Source organism: Condylura cristata, unplaced genomic scaffold, assembly GCF_000260355.1.
Source record: "Condylura cristata isolate star-nosed mole 26May11 unplaced genomic scaffold, ConCri1.0 scaffold00009, whole genome shotgun sequence".
NCBI lineage: Eukaryota > Metazoa > Chordata > Mammalia > Eulipotyphla > Talpidae > Condylura > Condylura cristata.
Genome location: NW_004567110.1, coordinates 5,285,329 through 5,302,496, shown reverse-complemented (window position 1 = coordinate 5,302,496; position 17,168 = coordinate 5,285,329). Strand labels below are relative to the sequence as shown.

Genomic DNA, 17,168 nt, shown 5'->3' with positions numbered 1-17,168 from the left:
CCAGAGACATTTTGCGGCGGTGGAGTGGGGAATGGGATCAAGAACGTGGTGGGGGGGAGGGGAGGGAAATGCACGGGATTATGGTGATGGCACACGGGTGACTTGGTGATGGGAAACCCACGGCGATTACAATTGAGATGGAAAAAAAATGTACAAAGTGATGTAAAAATAAACTTTTGTAAAATAAAAAAAAATTAAAAAAAGAAAAAAATTGGGTGTGTGGGAGTGGCAGAGGCCACCCCTAGCCTGACATTCAGGTTCTGCCAGTTAGACTCAGCCCCATAAAGTGGGCTTCTGCACCCACATACCAGGTCTGTGGCTTTGGGAAAGTTAAGCCGCCTCCTAGGTCCTCAGTTTCCCCTTCTCCACCACGGGATGGCGACAGGACACTTACAGACGGGTTATGAAGATGACAGCTATGAGCTGAGCTTCCGGCATTACTGGGCAAATGCTAGAACTTATTTTCCGTTTTCCACGGGAACGAATATCCGTTAAGAGCCCGGCATGGCGGTGCAGCTGGTTATGGCTGTTTCTCAGATAGCCCTCAAATTCTACTCCAATGGCCGCAGCTTCCCATTTTACTCTTGGAAGAAACTGAGACTTGGTGACTTAGAAGGCCACGGATCGAATCTAAGTGCACAGCCCACAGACCCCAGGTACCTAGAGGGGTGAGGGCCAGGAGCTGGGCTCTGTTCTGGGAGGCCTCCCGCCTGCCAGCTGGCTTCAACTGCTCACAGTCGGAAGGGCGCAGAGAAGGGGCCCGATGCCCGCCGCACGCCTCCCTTGGAGTCCTGACTCCCGGGCCCTCTGCCGAAGACCTCCACCCCTGCTGGGATACCTTCCTCAGCCCTATCCCCACCTCCCACCAGCGGCCAGGATTTCTTTTTCCCAGGAAAGTGAGAGCTGAAGGGAGCTCACTGACTTTCGGGTAGGAAAGAGATGCAACCCCAAAACCAGATTCAATGCCAGCACCTCCCTGGGAAGCGCTGCTCAGCGTGTTTTTGGAGTACAGGGGGTTTGAGCTTAGAGCCTGGAAGTTTCCAGCTCACCCTTCCAGCTGCCTCCTTTGACCCCATCAGGAAAGCTCTCCTGGGGCTAGATGAACCTGCCAATCCTCGAGGGCAAGCTGGCATTGAACGTGGCAGGGGAAGGAGGCGGGTGCCATCACTCTTACCACAGTAGTTTGTCCAGGGGTGGGAATGAGTTCTAAGACGCTCATCAGAATGAAACCCCAGATTTCGGAGGGGAGAGAAGAAACGCCCCGTTGTTCCGGCAGGCTGTTCATTTAGATGTGAGAGTCGGGGTCATGGTGGCCACTCTGCTTTTTCATGTGGAAGAGGTGGAAGGTAAGCAGGGCCTGGCGAGTGTGTCAAACCCCTGATCTAGCCATGCCTGCAGCCCACCCCACAACTTGACTTTTCAGTGGCATGAGAGAATAAATCCCCTTTATTGTGTAAACCTGTTACTTGTAACTTGAGGCAACATGGCTGACCCACAGGGCTCAGTTGTTCCTACCTCTGCACACCCGCCTGGCTGCCCCAGAGTCCGGAAACCCACTCCACCCCGTGAGGCTGGGAGGCCTTATCCCTCCATGGGGTTCAGCTGGGGTGGGCTTCTGGAGCAAAGCCCGAGTCAGGGCCTTCCCTGGACCCCACTGTGCTGGTGCCACGCTGCCTGAACCTGTCACTCGCCCTCTCCTCCCTGGGCTGAGAGCCTCCGCAGGCTGAAAGCACTGCCTCACTGGTCATGCCCAATCTCGAGGCACCTTGTGGAAGACACAGAACACTGAAGGCAAAGGTAAGGGCTCACGACGCAGAGGAGAGAACTGGGCACGAAAGTGCAGGCTGAGTTGGTGGTTCTGATGCTCACTGGCTGTGTGCTCCATTTGCTGTGTGACCATGGACAAATTACCTACCCTCTCTGAACCATTCCTTCAACTGGAAAGTGGGGGAAATCAGCACAGTGTGGCTCACCTCTCGGGACTGCCAACCTAGTGATGCTGCCAGTTTGTCCCATCTGTTCACTGCCTACGTCCTGGGCTCCTGTGCTGTGCAGGCCTGAGGTGGGGCAGCACCAGCATGGAAGATTCTATGGTGGGAGTCCCTAGGCATCTCTCAAGGCCCCTCTACTTTGGGGAAAGAAGAGGCTGGATCCGGTGGATCGGCCGGAGGAGTGGGCAGGTGATGGGTCAGAGAGGACAAGCCTGGTGTGGAGGGAGGACAGGGCTCTGGATGCCATTGTTAAGACTAAGCTTTCTGTGTGACATGCAGACCAGCTGGAGGGTCTGAGCAGAGGGGCCCCGGGGTCTCCCCACAGAGGGGTGTCTTTCCAGCAAGCAGGGCCCACTACGCATTGCTGAGTCTGTATTCCGATGCCAAGGGCAGAGACAGGTCACTGACATAGATGCCTACTGATCCTTATGGATTGATCATATTTATGGTCACGGGTTGAGGCTAGGTTTCCTGGCTCTGTGGAACGATGTTCTCTGCTGATGCTTGGTGGCTGAGAGTAGGGTCAGAGGGCAAAGCTGAGCTGCAGAAGCATGGGCGTGGGGCGGTACCCTGGAGCCTACCAGGATCCCACCTACCAGTAGAGGCTTGTGGGACTGCTATCAATTAGTGCTTTCCAAAGCCCTGGAAAAAAATTGCAGAGCCAAAGCAAGAACAGCGCTCCACCCCTGCCCCAGCCCCAGGGAGGAAACTCGGAATGCGTGATGTCCCTTACTGTGAGCGAGGCAGTCTGCAACACCAGGGATGCCAGCTCTGGCTCCTGAGACGAAGCCCTGGCCAAGCCGCCACGGGCCAGCGGCCGGTGCCAAGCCCTCAGTGAGGGCGGGAGGCCAACCACACCCTCCTGAACAAAGAGGTGGGGAGGGCGGGCTAAGGTCAGGGCTCGGCTGTCTGCAGAAGGCCAGACACTGGAACACAGGCGGGACTGTCCACCCAGGCCACCGGCGTCACGCTGAGAGCAGGGACTCCCTGCACGGGACCGTGAAGGTGGGTGTTCAGAACCGGCCCCTGACATTCAGGATAGGGAGGTTCCCCTCCCCAACCCCGAGACATGCCCCTTCCTTCAAGCTGAAGTCAGTCGACGCCCTGCAGGCTCACAAACTACTCTTGCTGCCCCCTTAACTGCCCCAAAGAATGACAAGCGGGGTCTTACCTAGAATTAGGGTTGTTATCAGAAATAAGCTTTCTATCCGGAATACCTGACCTACGTACAAACACCTGAACACGGAGCATCTGCTCCTCGCTGCGGGAGCCCCCTCCCCCTGCTGGAAGGCTCAGGCCCCCCTCCCGTTTCTGAGGTCGGGAGACAGACCCCCGTTACGCTGCCCGGCAGCGTTGACACCTGTGCAGAGACCCAGCAGGTACGTGACGAAATTGGTCTTTTTCTCCTGTTAATCTGTCTGATGATGCTTTGATGACTTGACCAGAGGGTTCTTCAAAGAGGAGCCACTCTCCCCTGGCCCCTGATCCAGAGAAACCCCAGCGCAGGGAGAGCGCAGTAAACGGAGACAGGGACTGGTACCCGTGCATGGAAACCCGAAGGAGCAGCTCCGTGGGTTTCTGGCTCTTCAGCTGAACCTGCCGAACCATGAAGGAGCCAGCACGGGGTTGGGCTGGGCTCTGAGCTCTTGGCCTGGCCCATGCGGTCATGATGTTGGCTGCTTCCCTGAGATGGGAAGCCGAGGTCCAGGGGAGGCGAGCGACTGATCCGAGGTCACAGCAAGACGTCTGGTGGCATCTGCACCAAGACCCCGGCTCTGTCTCCTCCCAGGGCCTCTCCGGCATCCTTACCAATCGCTCCTTTTTATCACTATCTGTTCTTGCTGTCACATGTCCTTCCTTAGAATTCCTTTGGGTTTGGAATGAGTTATCTTTCCACCTTCTTGAGATGGATACAACCTGTCCATCATTTTTCTGTGACAACTGATCTGAATCACACGCCATCAACGCCTGAACAACTCAGGGCAGGGGGCACAGCCACCGGCAGAGTCAAAATCTACGTGGAACTTTTATTTGGCCCAGGATTCCACCTCCAGGGGTTCAGCCAGCCGATGCCAGCAGCAGGATCCATGAATGCCAAACCCGCAGGCAGAAAGAAGTCCAGAGACGTGGACCCACACGGACCAAACCTGAGTTTCTCAGAGGTCAGCTGTATTACAGTCCTCACGTCAGTGTTGTGTCTGTCAGCTCCAGAATTTCCATCGGAGTGTGATTTTGTCATAAGTTCTCATTATTTGGTGAAAGTCTGCGCCTTGCCATTAGGCAACAGGTCATCAGTTATGTTAAAGGCCATGTCATGTCTATACTGAGTGGCATTGGAGTCTACGCCAATGGGCTGTTCTCTGTCTCAGATCATTTGGTCCTGTCTCCTGGCGTGTCTGATAATTGTGGACACTGCGCACGTCAAAATATAGAGGCTTGGCCCTCCCTGGTAGCGCAGCGGGTTAAAGCACTGCACTAAGAAGCTTAAGCCACTTCTGCATGAGTTCGATCCCTGCCTGCCCTGGAGGAGATCCACATGGCGCGGCAGACCTCTCCTGACCCGCCCGCTGCTCCCCTCAGCAGTGTACTTCGTCGATCTGCCTGTTCTGCTCCCCACTATCTCTGGTGAAGCCTCTCACCCTCTGCATCTCTGGCCTGTACCCCAGTTCTGTATGAATAAATAAATAAATAAATCTTTAAAAAAAAAATATAGAGGCTTGGATGCGGAAAGCTTCTTCCCAGCAGAACCCACTTCTGGAGGACAGGGAGGCCTGGGGCCTTGTCCCAGCAGTGACTGAAGTTCCACGTAGGCTTCACGATGGCTGGCTGCAGGGATGGGTCTCTTAACGAGGGGGGTGTTTTCAGGAGGTGTCCCTAGGTGATCTGGTCATGGAGCACACCTCACAGAGCGTCAGCACAGCCCACGAGGCCCCTCGGCGATAAGCTTCAGACAGCTGGGGCCGCCGTCCTGTACGTGGTCTGGCTTTTACGGAAATGTCGTCAGGTGACACGTGACTGCCTCTTTGGGTGCCCACCCACGAACGTGCCTCTGCCTGGCAGGCTGTCACCTCCGACGTTTCTCCCCTGCCGGGGCCTGCCAACGGGCCAGTCTCGCCTGTGAGCACGTCAGCTGCCGTGCTTGGCTTGGTTCTGCGCGCTGGCCCTAGGCAGCTTCAGTACTTCCATGCAGGGAGGGACGCACAGACTTTCCCTTCCCTGAGTGTCCCTCTGCCCGAGACTTCTGGACCCTGCGGTTTTGGCTGACGTTTGTCCTAAACTCCATTTCTATTTCACTTTGTTTTTACTCCCCAGTGCGGGAGACTGTCCAACTCTGAGCCGCCGCCCCTCTCATCCCTGGCCCTGGGGGGTCTTGGGCTGGCCCCTACTCATTTCGCTTCTCCCTGAGATCTTTGTCCCTCGAGTTCTGGCTGCCATCGTTGGTCTCCAGCTCTTGCAAACAGCTGGGTTTTGATCTTATCTGGTTTTTATAGTTCCTAGTGGGAGAAATAGTCTGACGTAGTCTAGGCCACGGCCAGAAGTAGAAGCCACAAGCGCTTCCCCTGCCTCTCGGGGTGCCTGGCTGGCGTCCTGGAAGCAGAGGGGGCTTGGCAGATGCAGAGAACGGGGGGGGGGGGCGCGGGAGGCCCAGAGGTGTCAGGGCAAACCTCCTCCACCAGCAGAGTTAGCAGAAGGGGGAGGGGAAAGAGTAAATTAACAGGCCGTGTGTGGGCTGTAGCGTGGGCCGGCTGCCACACCTCCCGTCCCCAGGAGGGCTGTCTCCGTCTGCCGTCACGTGGCCTCAAGCCCGCCTCGCACACAGCTTCGGGACACACGGCACGGCCCAGCCAGAGGACTCGGTGGACCCGAGTGTCCTCGACCCTCTGGGCCTTGGGAATGGCTCCTCCCGTCCTGGCCTTTGGGGTCCTGCTGGCACCGGGTAGCCCAGACTCAGAACTGACTGGTACAGGGTCCCCAAGTTTCCAGCACAGAAGAGTGACTCTCCAACCTGTTTCTGGTTCTGGGAGAAACTGCTGGAGGGTCACGGCCACCAGTATATGGATTACAAGAGGCACAGAGAGCCCTGGGCCGGGATCTGGCACTGAGTTCCCAGGGCTGAGCCCAGAGCGGGGTGGGGTGCGGGGTACCTCCCCTGCTGGCTCCCTGAATCCCCACCAGGGCACCGCACAGGGATGCTCCTGGTAAGAGTGTGGCACGCAGGGAACAGCCCCGTTGTGAGAGCAGGCACAAGGTAAACGTCAATTCTCTCCACCCCGCCCAGGTTTCAGGGTTCTCGTTTGTAAGAGTCCGAAGAGCCCCAGGCTGGCCCCGGGTAGGCTTGTTAAACGCCAAGTGACCCAGGCGGGAGCGAGCAGAACCAGGGCCTGACGTGACGGTTGCTGTCCGTGGGTGGCCTCGGATCCCGACGGCTGGACTTCCCTGGCTAATGGCCAGGCCTCCACGCCCTGCAGGGGAAGGAGCCCAAGTGTGAAGGGCTCGAGCTGGGGCACTGCAGCTCACGGGCCCAAATTCTCCGTGCAAAGGTTTAAGTGTCAGCACAACAGTCTGCACAGGCGTGCACGTGGGGGCCTCTCAGGGCATCTTCTCCTAGCTGCTCACAGGGTCCCGTGTAGGCGAGAGCCTTGGGGTGGGGACGCTCTCCTCCTTCCTCCACGCTGTCTCCCTCTGGTCCAGCGTCAGGAAAGCTGGAAGCCACGTGCCTGGCTTCCCTGCTCGTCAGGTACCAGGTGTACGTGGAGCCAGCAGGTACCTGGCGTACCTGGAGCCAGTGAGTTAGAAGCAGCAGGGGGCCGGCGCAAGCCCAACTGGGCCCCACCTCTGAGTCCACGCCTTGTCCTGGAGCTTCCTGGCTCGGGGTCTCAACCTGGAGCAGCACCCCCAGATGCCCCGGGGACCCTCCTCTGCCGCTCCAACAGTGCAGTGCCCCGGCTCCCCGAGACACCCCCTGCCTCTTTGCCGCGGTCCTTCATCCATCAGGTGGGGACGAACTGTGCCCTCCCTGGGCTGTGTCCAGGAAGACAGGTGTTAGACAGGTGTTATCGCTGGCAACAGCGGGGCGGACAGCAGGTGAGTGCCCCTGCCACGTGCCAGGCTCCCCGCCCGCAGCGGCTGTTGCCCTGTGAGGAGCAGGAGCACACGCCACAGCTGCCCCTGTTATTTCGGCCCAGCTCGTTGGACAGATGTGGGGGCTGGGCTCGGGCAGGTGCAGTGAATGCCACAGCAAAGGGGCGCGGGCAGGAGACCCAGGCCCCAAACCCGAGAGCCTGGGCCCGAGGCGTGCTCTGGCTAGGCGGCTCTCCCGGGCCAGGCCTGCACTCCCAGCGGCAGAGGAGCGGAAGTGGGGTCACGGCCGAGGCCGAACGGAGAGAGCAGGCAGCGCCCCTCTCCCCCGCCACCCCCGTGGGGGCAGGCCTGGGGCCGGTACGCTGCCTCTGCCTCAGAGGCTCTGCAGGAAGCTCAGCTGGACCCCAGAGGCGGGCTTTGGGGGCCGCACAGTGGCTGCCTGGACTTCACATCCCCCCGGGGCTCAACACCATCCCTGCCTCTGAGAGGGCCACATAGAGCTGATGACTCTGTGAACTAAGGACAGCGCCATGTGTGACTGATGAGAAACACACATTTGGGGGCCTCCCTGGTGGCCTCGGGGTTATGGATCAGCGCTATCACCACGGCAGCCTGAGTTCCATCCCGGCCGGGGAGTGACCCACAGGGCACAAGGGGCCCCTCCTGTCTCCCCGCTGCTCCCCGCAGCAGTGGGTTTCTGCTCCCCACTCTCTCTGAGAATCCCCTCGCCCCCTGCACCTCTAGCTTACATCCCAGTTCTTCTATGCCAAAAAATAAAGGAAATACACATTTGATCACTCAAACGACCAAGATATATTTCTAGTATGCGTTTGGTTTTTGTCCAACGTTCTTGACTCAGTTCCCCAAACTCTGGGAATTTCCTAAGTGTGAGAGGTTAAAAGTGTCTTTTGTTACTGAGTGGGTGAATCTGGGCACACCCAAGGAGGGGATTTCCGGAGCTCTGAGAGTCCCCAAGAAGAGGGTCCTGGGACATTTGATTTATATTTGATTAATACTGGATCAGAAGTATAGGGGACCACCTAGGTCTGAAGCTAGCAGCTGACATGGGGGAGCAGTCTTGTGGGGCTGAGTAATTGAGGTGTCTTGTGTGACGTGATTTTGGGAGCATTCGAGGGTGGAGGCCAGTATTCGACCAGGAAAGCCTTAACCTGTGGGGTCTGCAGTGCAGTCTGGCTCCCAGCTGGTGCATTATCAGTGCGTGGTCTGGGGTCCCCTCCCCCATCTGCCTAATCCTCGCCCTCACTGGGATTAGGTCCGAGAGCCATTCGGACAGCTCCTGCTTACGGGGCTTCCTCTTCGCCTGACCGCTTCTGAGCACACTGGCTCCAGTCACTAAGCCCACCACGATCTTGACACTGGCGGTGGGGCCACGCTCTCTCGGCCACCGGCCACGGCCCTCCCCTGGAGGGGTGGTTCTGGGAAGGCAGAGCCCTCGGGGCGAGCTCAGCCAGGTCAGCCCCTGCCAGGTGTCCACCCCCAGCTGGCGACGGCAGCTTGAGCAGGTCCAGGGTCTGCCGGCCTGGCCGGGCGGAGCATGTTCTGTGTGTTCTCTCTGGCCGCCTGACGCTGGCTCAGCCCCGCTCAGCTCCACCCACTGAGTCACAGGGCTGGCCACCGTCCCCAGGCGCAGGCCTCGAAGCCGCCCTCATGCCTCAGGTCAGTCTGCGTGGCCACCTGCGCCAGTCCCCTCCTGAAAGCACCACGCCCCACGGTGAGGTCCCTCTGGCTCTGGCCAGAGAGGTAGTAAGTCGGGGTGACAGGTTTCCTGTCGTTGCCAGCGTGGAGGTGACCATCTTCACAGGGTAAAAACCAGGTCCCACAGGAACCCTGACCCAGAGCCCTCGCTCCTCTCTGTGCCTCCCAGGGGGCACAGGGGGTCAGCTCTGGAGCCAGAGCTGCAGTCCAGCCCTGACACTGAGCCACCTCCGGACGCCAGCAGCCCAGACTCGGCCGAGCCAGCGTGACCCGATACAAGGGCGCGAACACAGCGGTCTCACGCTGTCAGGGTCTCGCGAGGCAGCGAGCACCGAGGTCCACGCCAAGGTGACAGTGGAGACCGTGCAGGCGCGGGCCTGGCCCTGAGCGAGGCAGCTGAGGACATGAACGTCAGGACGCCTCATGCCTCCATCCACTTGAGAAAGCAAAGATGTGCTGTGTGCGTGCAGGGGGTGGGACGAAGAATCACCCGTGAGGAACTGGACGCTTCCTCCGTGCCGCTCAGCATCTCTCTGTTTTGGCAACACCCTCGGGTGTGCTCACTGCTCACTGCGTGCCTGCTCTTGAGGAGGCCGACCGCCGCTCAGAGAAAGTAAGTACCCTCGTCCTGCCCCTGAATCTCAGCATCACCGGGTAGGGCAGAGCCTTAAGGAGTCACACGAGACACTTAGAATGGCGGTGATGCTTCCGTTTGATGGGTCATAGGTCAGAACAATGGCCAGGTCCAATGGCACGTGTTGCTGTGTGGGTTTGTCTGGGGGTGTGGTTAATGTCTGCAACCAGTGGACTTTTACATAGAGTAGAAGGTCTGGAGGGTGTGGGTGGGCCTCGTCTAATCAGTCAAAGACCTGACGCACGAACACCATGGTTCCCAGAATTCTGCCTCCCAGCTGGGGCACCGAAATCGGATTCTGCCTGAGTCTCCAGCTCCCCGGCTTACCACAGGGGCTGAGCCTGTCGGGTCCCCGTAATGTCATGAGCCAGTCCTCAAAAATAAATCTCTCAACAAACCTAGCATCTGTGTGGTTGGTTCTGTTTCTGGGGTCCCTGGCCAGCTGTTCTCAGGGCTCTGGAAGAGAGAGTGGGGCCAGGACTGAGGGCGTCGGGGAGGCAGGCCTTGGGGCAGGGCAGAGAGGACAGGAGCCGAGGGAGGCACTCCAGGAACAAAGTCCTTCCGGGAGAGCAGGTGAATCCATAGGAGTCGAACAGGGTCAGCGGGAACAGAGTCCCGAGAGGAAGATGAAGACAGGACCGACTGGGAGGGAGTTGGCCAGACCGGTCTGCAGCCCGTAAGGGCTGGGCCACGTCCTGGGGGCTCTCGGAAGCCCCCCCTGGGGTGTGGGTGTGCTCCTGTTCAGCGCCCTCTCCAGACAGTGGCTCTGCCTTGGAGTTCCGGTAACCTCTCCATCATCCCCTCGCCTCTGTCCCTGGGACTGGAATTCCCCAGCCCCACAGGCGGTGTCCAGGCCAGAGATCACACTGATCTCATGGTTTCCCTACCCCAGACCACACCCTTAATAAATGACCTTTCAAGAACCATCTTCATCGCCAGAGGCAAGCGCACCATCTGCTCCTGCCAGGGATCCTGCTATTGCATAACCCAAGGTTGGCACAGGCAGCACCCCTGGGGTGTGCAGCAGGCAGCCCTGCCTCCCAGCCCGCCGAGGACCCGGCTGCTCCCGGAACAGCCCTGGGGATTCTCCAGCTGCGGGCCCAAAGCCCCAGACCCCTCCCGCCTTGGCAGCTGCTCTTCTGGAATTCTCCCAGCGCTGTGCTCACCGCTGCCCAGGACTCACGCTTCAGTCGGTCTTCCACTGAGCTGGCTGACTGCAGGGACAGAACCAGCCCCCCTCCCACGCCCCCACACTGTTGACGTTCCAGGCACCCATGTGCCAGGTCCCCCTTGCAAGCTCAGCCCTTGGCTTCCTAGGGGCACCCCCTAGCCTCCTCCCACAGGCCCCCAGAGCTACAGAGCAAGCCCCCTTCAGCAGTGGCTTCTCCAGGTGGGGGCCCCCAACCCTCCTGGGCCCCCCTCCCCAGGGCAGGCTGACTCCCAGTGGGTTCAAACGTGGATCTCTTGGGGAGAAGACTCACTGCTGCTCCTGCCCAGGGTGATGGTGGGGGGACGCTGGCAGGATCTCCTCCCGTCTGGGGTTGGCGCGTCAGCACCCAGCACCCCCGTCTCACCCAGGCACAGCTGCCTGTCCGACATGCCCTTTCGGGGCCGGCCCAGGCCCCTCGGCTCTGCTCGCAGGACACCGGCCCCGGTTCCACCCACGTCTTAGGGCCGCAGGGCAGTGCCTGGTCTTGGGGGGAGACCACGGGCCCGATGTAGAGCCGGAGCCCAGGCCACTGGTGCAGTTTTGAAGACAGGGTGCTCCGGCGCTGATGGGGGTGCGTGCATGGGGCTGGTGGTGAAGGAGGCTCCGGGGACAGTAACACAGAGCCGGGGCCCCATCAGCGGGGCTATGGGCAGGGTCGGGCCGGGAAGCCTTTAGGAAGCAGACTGGACTTTGAGGTGAAGGTGGGGGGAGCAGCAGGTGGTGGTGATGCAGCACCTGGCAGGTGCAGGCTGGGGGGGGGGCCAGCAGAGCAACCCTGAATCCGCTGGGCCCCACTCCCCACTTCTCTGCCCTGGTCTGACTGAGGGCCCAGTCCCCTGCACCCACGAAGCGCTGGCAGGCTCAGGGAGCCCTCTCTGGCGCTTCTCAATCACATCCTGACCCCCGTCTTTTGCTGGGAAACTGGGAGAGAACAAGAATTCCCTGCAGCACAAACAGTGGGTCAGAACGGAGGCTGGGAGAAGCTCCCCGAGAAACATGATTAAGCAGGATTAGGGTCATATGAGCAGCCGGGGAGATTTTCATATTTTGAGCCGCACAAAAGGAATTTAAATCCACAAATCTTCTTATGCGTGTAGATGGGGGGTGTTCGGTGCAGAATGCGGAGGCAGCCCCGACAGGAGTGTGGGGGGTCAGGGCACAAGTCCAGGCCCCCACCCGCTCCCACATGAACAAGGGGGACCCCGAGCTGGGTGGTGCAAAGGGGAGATTATTCTGAGCTCTGAGGCCCCAGCCCCGACCCTCTCTGCCCTGCTTCTGAAGAGCTCAGAGGAGCGAGAGGCCGCAGTCTGGACAGGAGACTGAGGTCCTGGCGTGGGGCTCCCAGCACTCACTTCCCTCCCGGCCTGCTAGCTTCGGGGTGGGGGGGTGTCAACGCTTAGGTCCCCAGGGGCAGCCAGAGGGCTCCCGCGGGGGCTGAGGCCACGCTATCTGGGCACGTCCAGAGTGGGGTTCAGAGGGGAAGATAAGCTGCTGCCGCACCCACTGCCAACAGGCTGGCATTCCTCAAAGCCAAGGGCTGGGGTGGAACAGGGGGGTCCCCGGAAAGGCACCTTCCAGGTTCCCTGCCCCACCCAGAGGGAGGGTGGAGCTGAGCAGAGAAGAGAGGAATCTGGCGAGGAAGGAAGCAGGGTGGAGCCAGAAGGGAGCCACGTGGCGCAGAGACATGTGAAGGAACTCCGCCTGGTTCTGGTCCCGCTCTAGGTGAAACAGACGTGGGTGAGGGCCCGTGGGGCGGTGGCTGTGGCAGTGTTGACACTGACTTCGAGTGTGCTCTTTCCCCCCAGCCTTGTCTGGCCGCGTCTGACCTTTTTCTATGGGTCCCGGCCAGAAGGTGCTTTAGACTGTGGCGGCTTTCAGGCCTTGCTCTGGGCCGATCCCTTTTGGGTGGACTTTTGCCCGCGAGGGGACGGGTCACTCAGGTGTCTGATTGAGAAATTATATGCTTTGTCTTCCGTGTTGTAGCCTCACTGTATTAAAGTCCCTTTTCGTTAAAGTTTTATCTGTTTTGTCTTGAGGCAGCGGAGGGCAGAACCCACTTAGAGCAGGCAGGTTTGGGGGTTCAGGAGTGTCCCTCTCTCCCGGCCCTGTAAGAGGGTCAGTAGTCTAAAACAGCCTGGCCCCCGCCCTGGGGCCCCTCATGGGAGGCAAGGCGCTGCGGTTATCAGCAAGAGCCATCCCTTCATGGGCCCAAGCCATGCGCGTGGGGCCTCTCCTGAACCCTGCTCTTGACGGACGGGGAGGCCTGCCCTGGGCCAGAGTCAGAGCAGTCCTCTGGGGACACCGTGCCTGCAGGAGACGGGCCCGACCCAGCGCGGCCGCAGGGAGCTTTCAGAGCTGCCGAGCGCTGGGGGCCAGGCGAGGTTCGGGCTGGACATGCCAGGCTGACCGGCTGCGCAGTCGGGGTGCGGCACAGAGGCCCGGCGAGCGGGCAGGAGGTGGCAGCCAGCGATGCCCTGCATGCAGCGAGAGGCGGGATGTGCCAGGGCCCAGAGCAGCGGGGGGAGGGTCCGGAGCTGTAGTGAGGGAGCACCAGAGCCTGGGTCTCCCCGCTGGCAGCCAGGGCGGGGTCCAGGAGACACCGATGCGGGATTTATCAGGGGCGACATGGGGACTGTCCCTGATGCCCACGTGCAGACCCCAAGCTGGGTGCTTCTCCTCGGGTCATTTCACCCTCACACCGGCTCTGCGAGGGGCCAGGCCTCCTCTCACAGAAGCCCAGAGAGCGAGGGACGCAGCCCAGAGAGAGGATGAACCAGCAACGCCTGCAAGACCCCCCAGGCTATTTCCTGTGCTTCTGCTCAGCTTGCTCTGCTCAAGTCACATGGACCCCCCGAGCACGCCCAGTGCGCTTCCCACGGCCCCTTACAGGACTCAGAGCTGGGGATCGTCGGCTCCTCAGACAGACTGTCCTGGACCAGACTGCTCTGGACCTGCTGAACCCCTGCATCACCATGTGAACCGGCCTCTGTGTTTTCCAGCCTTTGCATTGTGTACTGCAGGGCCCAAGCTTCTCCAAGCAACGGGGCTTCGGGAGTGCAGGGACTGCCTTCTGCCCAGATGTATTCCTAGAAGATGACCCACAGTCACATCTCCTTTCTACAAATAGGAACGCCGAGGCCGGCCAAGCGGAGCAGGCGCGATTTGCCTAATCTGACGGTTAGCAGGTGTCAGGCCTGGGATGCCCATCGGAGGTGCCCTGGCCCTGTTCCTGCTGGAGGAGCCCCTTTTATATGCATACGTGTTTTCTAAAGAGAGGTCCTGCCCTCTCTTTATCGGGATCATTTTCCAGGGTTGTGTCTGCAGCAGGCAACCCTGAGACAAGAGGTCACATCTCCCTCAGGGACAGAAGGCAGTTTACCGGCTGCTTGCAATACAGCGGTGGGGTCAGCTCGCTGTTCCTGTTTTATGCTGCCGCCCTTCTCTGTGCAAGCTGCAGCCGGAGACGGCCTCGTGGCTCGTGCCTGGAGGCTGCTGTGGCCTGGCTGCCATGTTGGGGCCGTGGGAGCCAACACCAACCTCAGCTCGTCTGCTCACTGGGCTATCAGCCGCAAAGCCCTTGTCTCCGCCCCGGGAGTCTGAGTCCCCACCCGGCACCCTTGAAAGTGAAACGCCAACAGGCTACCTAATTAGCGTCTACGTAGAATCCAGGCCAATCCCAGACCTTCCCCTTCTGCCGTTTTCCTTTCCACCTGCTGGAGCGATTTCTTACCACCAAATGCGTCCCCCGCGATGGCATGCCTGTCACCGCCTGCCACGGAGACTTCGTGTCTCAAATGCCACCTGAAACAGGATTATTTTTCTGTTTCTCCACCCCTCCCTTTCTAAATTTGCATGAGGCTGGATCTACTAGATCACAAGCCCAAAGAAAAACTGATGCAGTTGAATAGGAGAGAGAGACAGCAGCTTTAGTTAGTAAACTAAAGAGCATGCTTTGCCAATGCCTTAGGGTTACACACTGGGGGACACAGATAACAGAGAGGTGAACATCCCTGTAAGTTTATACTCTCGTGACCTTGAGCTTGAGTTCAGCCAAGAACCCTCTGGAATTCAACCAAATGGAGGAAGTGGTTGAACCTACCCTGGGGGTGAAGAGCACAACCTGTCTTTCTTCATTTGTAGCCCTGTGTTACAGGTGTGGAGCTCTTGGTATCTTGGTCCTGGCCCCTCGGGAGGACCTGCTTAACAGGCAACTAGGTGGACAGGTAACCCAAGTGCAGTGATGGATGATGGGCTTGCTGGTCGACCGCCAGGCTGCTGCTGTGTAGGGAGGAGCAGGTGGGGCTGGACTGAGGCTTCACCACAAAGAGCTTTGTGAGATGCTCACAGGCCAGTAACCAGGCAGAACTGCTTTCTGATTATTATTTTTCCAGCTGAATGAGATTCAGTTAATGGAAGACTTAATAGGTCCTTCTGGGCCCTGAGGAAAGAGACACGTTGCTTTGCTCCTGGAAATGAGCTCTGGGCTCTGCAGACGGTGTCTCTGACCAGGGAGAGATGAGGACTGCTTGAAGCTTTTATCTGAATGCCCGAGGCAGGACCACCAAGGCCGTGGCCCCCTGCATCGTGATTCTCTCTGTGCAAGTTGGAGGTCACAAAATCAAAGCAGAGCTGCCCGAAGGCTCTGTACCTGCACCTGGTGCTGCCTGGCTGGGAGGCAAAGGCATTTCAGCATCACAGAGGCATGTGGGGGAGCTGGACTAGAACATGGGGGAGACATGACGGCCCCAGGTTGAAAATCAAGGCTGTAATCTGGGGACTATAGTATTTATAGTGTGTCTCTCCCAGGGACAAGCAGATCAGTCATTCTCCGGGGAAGATCCAGAGCTCAGTCTACAGCTGCCCTTGGCTTCTGCAAAACAAAACCAAAACTACGAGGCAACCATGCTTTGGCAGGTGGGGGGCAAGGGCAGGATCCTCCCCTTCACTGCTGGCTGCCCACAGGGCAGGATGTGAGCACAGGAGGCCCCTGGGGGGCCCTTGGGGCTGGTTCCTGAGAGCCCAGAGCCTCCGGGTGACAGCTGCAAGCCTCAGCCACAGGGCTCCTTTCTGAGCCCAGCTGGGTTTGTCCTCACAGGGACACCCATGGAAGACGGAGTGGTCTCCAACAAACAGTACCACCCCCGTCGGCTCTCTCCTCCCCAGAGGCACTTTCTGGTCAGCACTAGAACTGGTGGTAGAGGGGGCCACAGCCCAGGCATCCCGCTTGCTGCACCTGCACAGGGGCAAACGGAGACCCAGTGACAGAAGGCTTTGGCCGAGCCACACCAAGAACCAGCGATCAGCCTTCCGGACAAAGACATCTGCCTGCACCCTGCCACTTTCCGTGTCTACAGCCGCTCTTACTCAGATGGAAACTCGCTACCGAAACAGAGATTTTCTGGGAGGCTGGTGGGCCCCTGTCCAGCTGCCTGTCCTCCTCACCGCCCCTAAGGTGGTTTGAGAACCGAAACCCTTGCCGTACCCACTGTCGGGGCGGGGAACTCCAGGTGTCACAGACCCCCACCTTGCCCAGGGTTTCCCTGGAGACTTCAGGGAAGCCAAGAGGCAGTTAACATGGGTCATGTGACCAAGTAGGGGGCGCTCACTCTTGGGCTGGTCAGAAGCAGGCTCTAGGAAATTTTGTAGAAAGAAGGCGGTGGGTTTTGAGGAGGAAGAGGAGAGGTGTGCTCCTGATGAAGACAAAGGAGGGGGGTGAGACGCAACAGGGCCAGGAGAAAATGGAGAGAGCTGCGTGGCGGGAGGGGAGGGCAGAAGGCGGGTGGCGGTGAGAGGCAGCTCCTGCTGGCTGTGGCGTGGGGTGCTGGGCCCTCCCAGCCCGAGGAACCCCCCTCCACACCTGTCCTGCCCTCCTCCCATCACGGCATCAGGAATCACACCTCCTAAAACGCAGTGAAAGACAAGTCCATCTTCAGAACCGCCTAGAGACGTGCTCCGCGTGTGGAACACGCCATCCTAACCCGCAGCAGCACGCGGGAGACCTGCCAGCGTGTCTGAAAACAGAGGCAACGGGGCGCCGGGAGCGAGCACTTAACCAGGCGCGTTCAGTGGTCAGACAGACACCCCCTCCGTGACCACTGCCTGAGGACAGGGCAGGACCGGGAAGGACTGCTTGTCTGCCGAGTCTGTGGGGCTCTGGGCACCGGAGGATACGCACAAAGAGACACAGCCCCCCACACGTGAGTGGAGGGGGACAATCCTTTCAGCGCAGTTTGAGGCAAAGTACACAAGAAGACCGCCGGCTTAGGAGTCAGAGAGAGTCGGGTGCAAATCCCAGCTCTGCGGCTTACCAGCTGTGTGACCTCAAGGGAGTTCCTCAACCTCTCTGAGTCGCAGTTTCTTTATCTGAAAAACAGACAAAAAATACTCAGACTGAGCACGGGAACGGGGTGAAGATTCAGCCAGAGACCCCCAACAGGCTTGGCTGCCGCACAGAGGGGGTGTCACGTGTTCCTGGAGAGTGGCCACCGGCCTGGGGAGGAGTCACCACCTGCAGGGTGCCGGGCGGGCATCGGGG

The 17,168-nt window shown here is 59.4% G+C and overlaps 1 protein-coding gene across 1 annotated transcript in view; it reads right to left on the bottom strand.

Moving 5' to 3' along the window:
• Positions 1–17,168, bottom strand: part of ST3GAL1 (ST3 beta-galactoside alpha-2,3-sialyltransferase 1) — a 69,453-nt gene that overhangs the window by 10,479 nt on the left and 41,806 nt on the right. Inside the window, exon 3 of the mRNA XM_012723012.1 lies at positions 16,942–16,996. The gene's annotated coding sequence lies outside the window, so the exon portion shown is untranslated. The remainder of the gene's footprint in view (positions 1–16,941; positions 16,997–17,168) is intronic.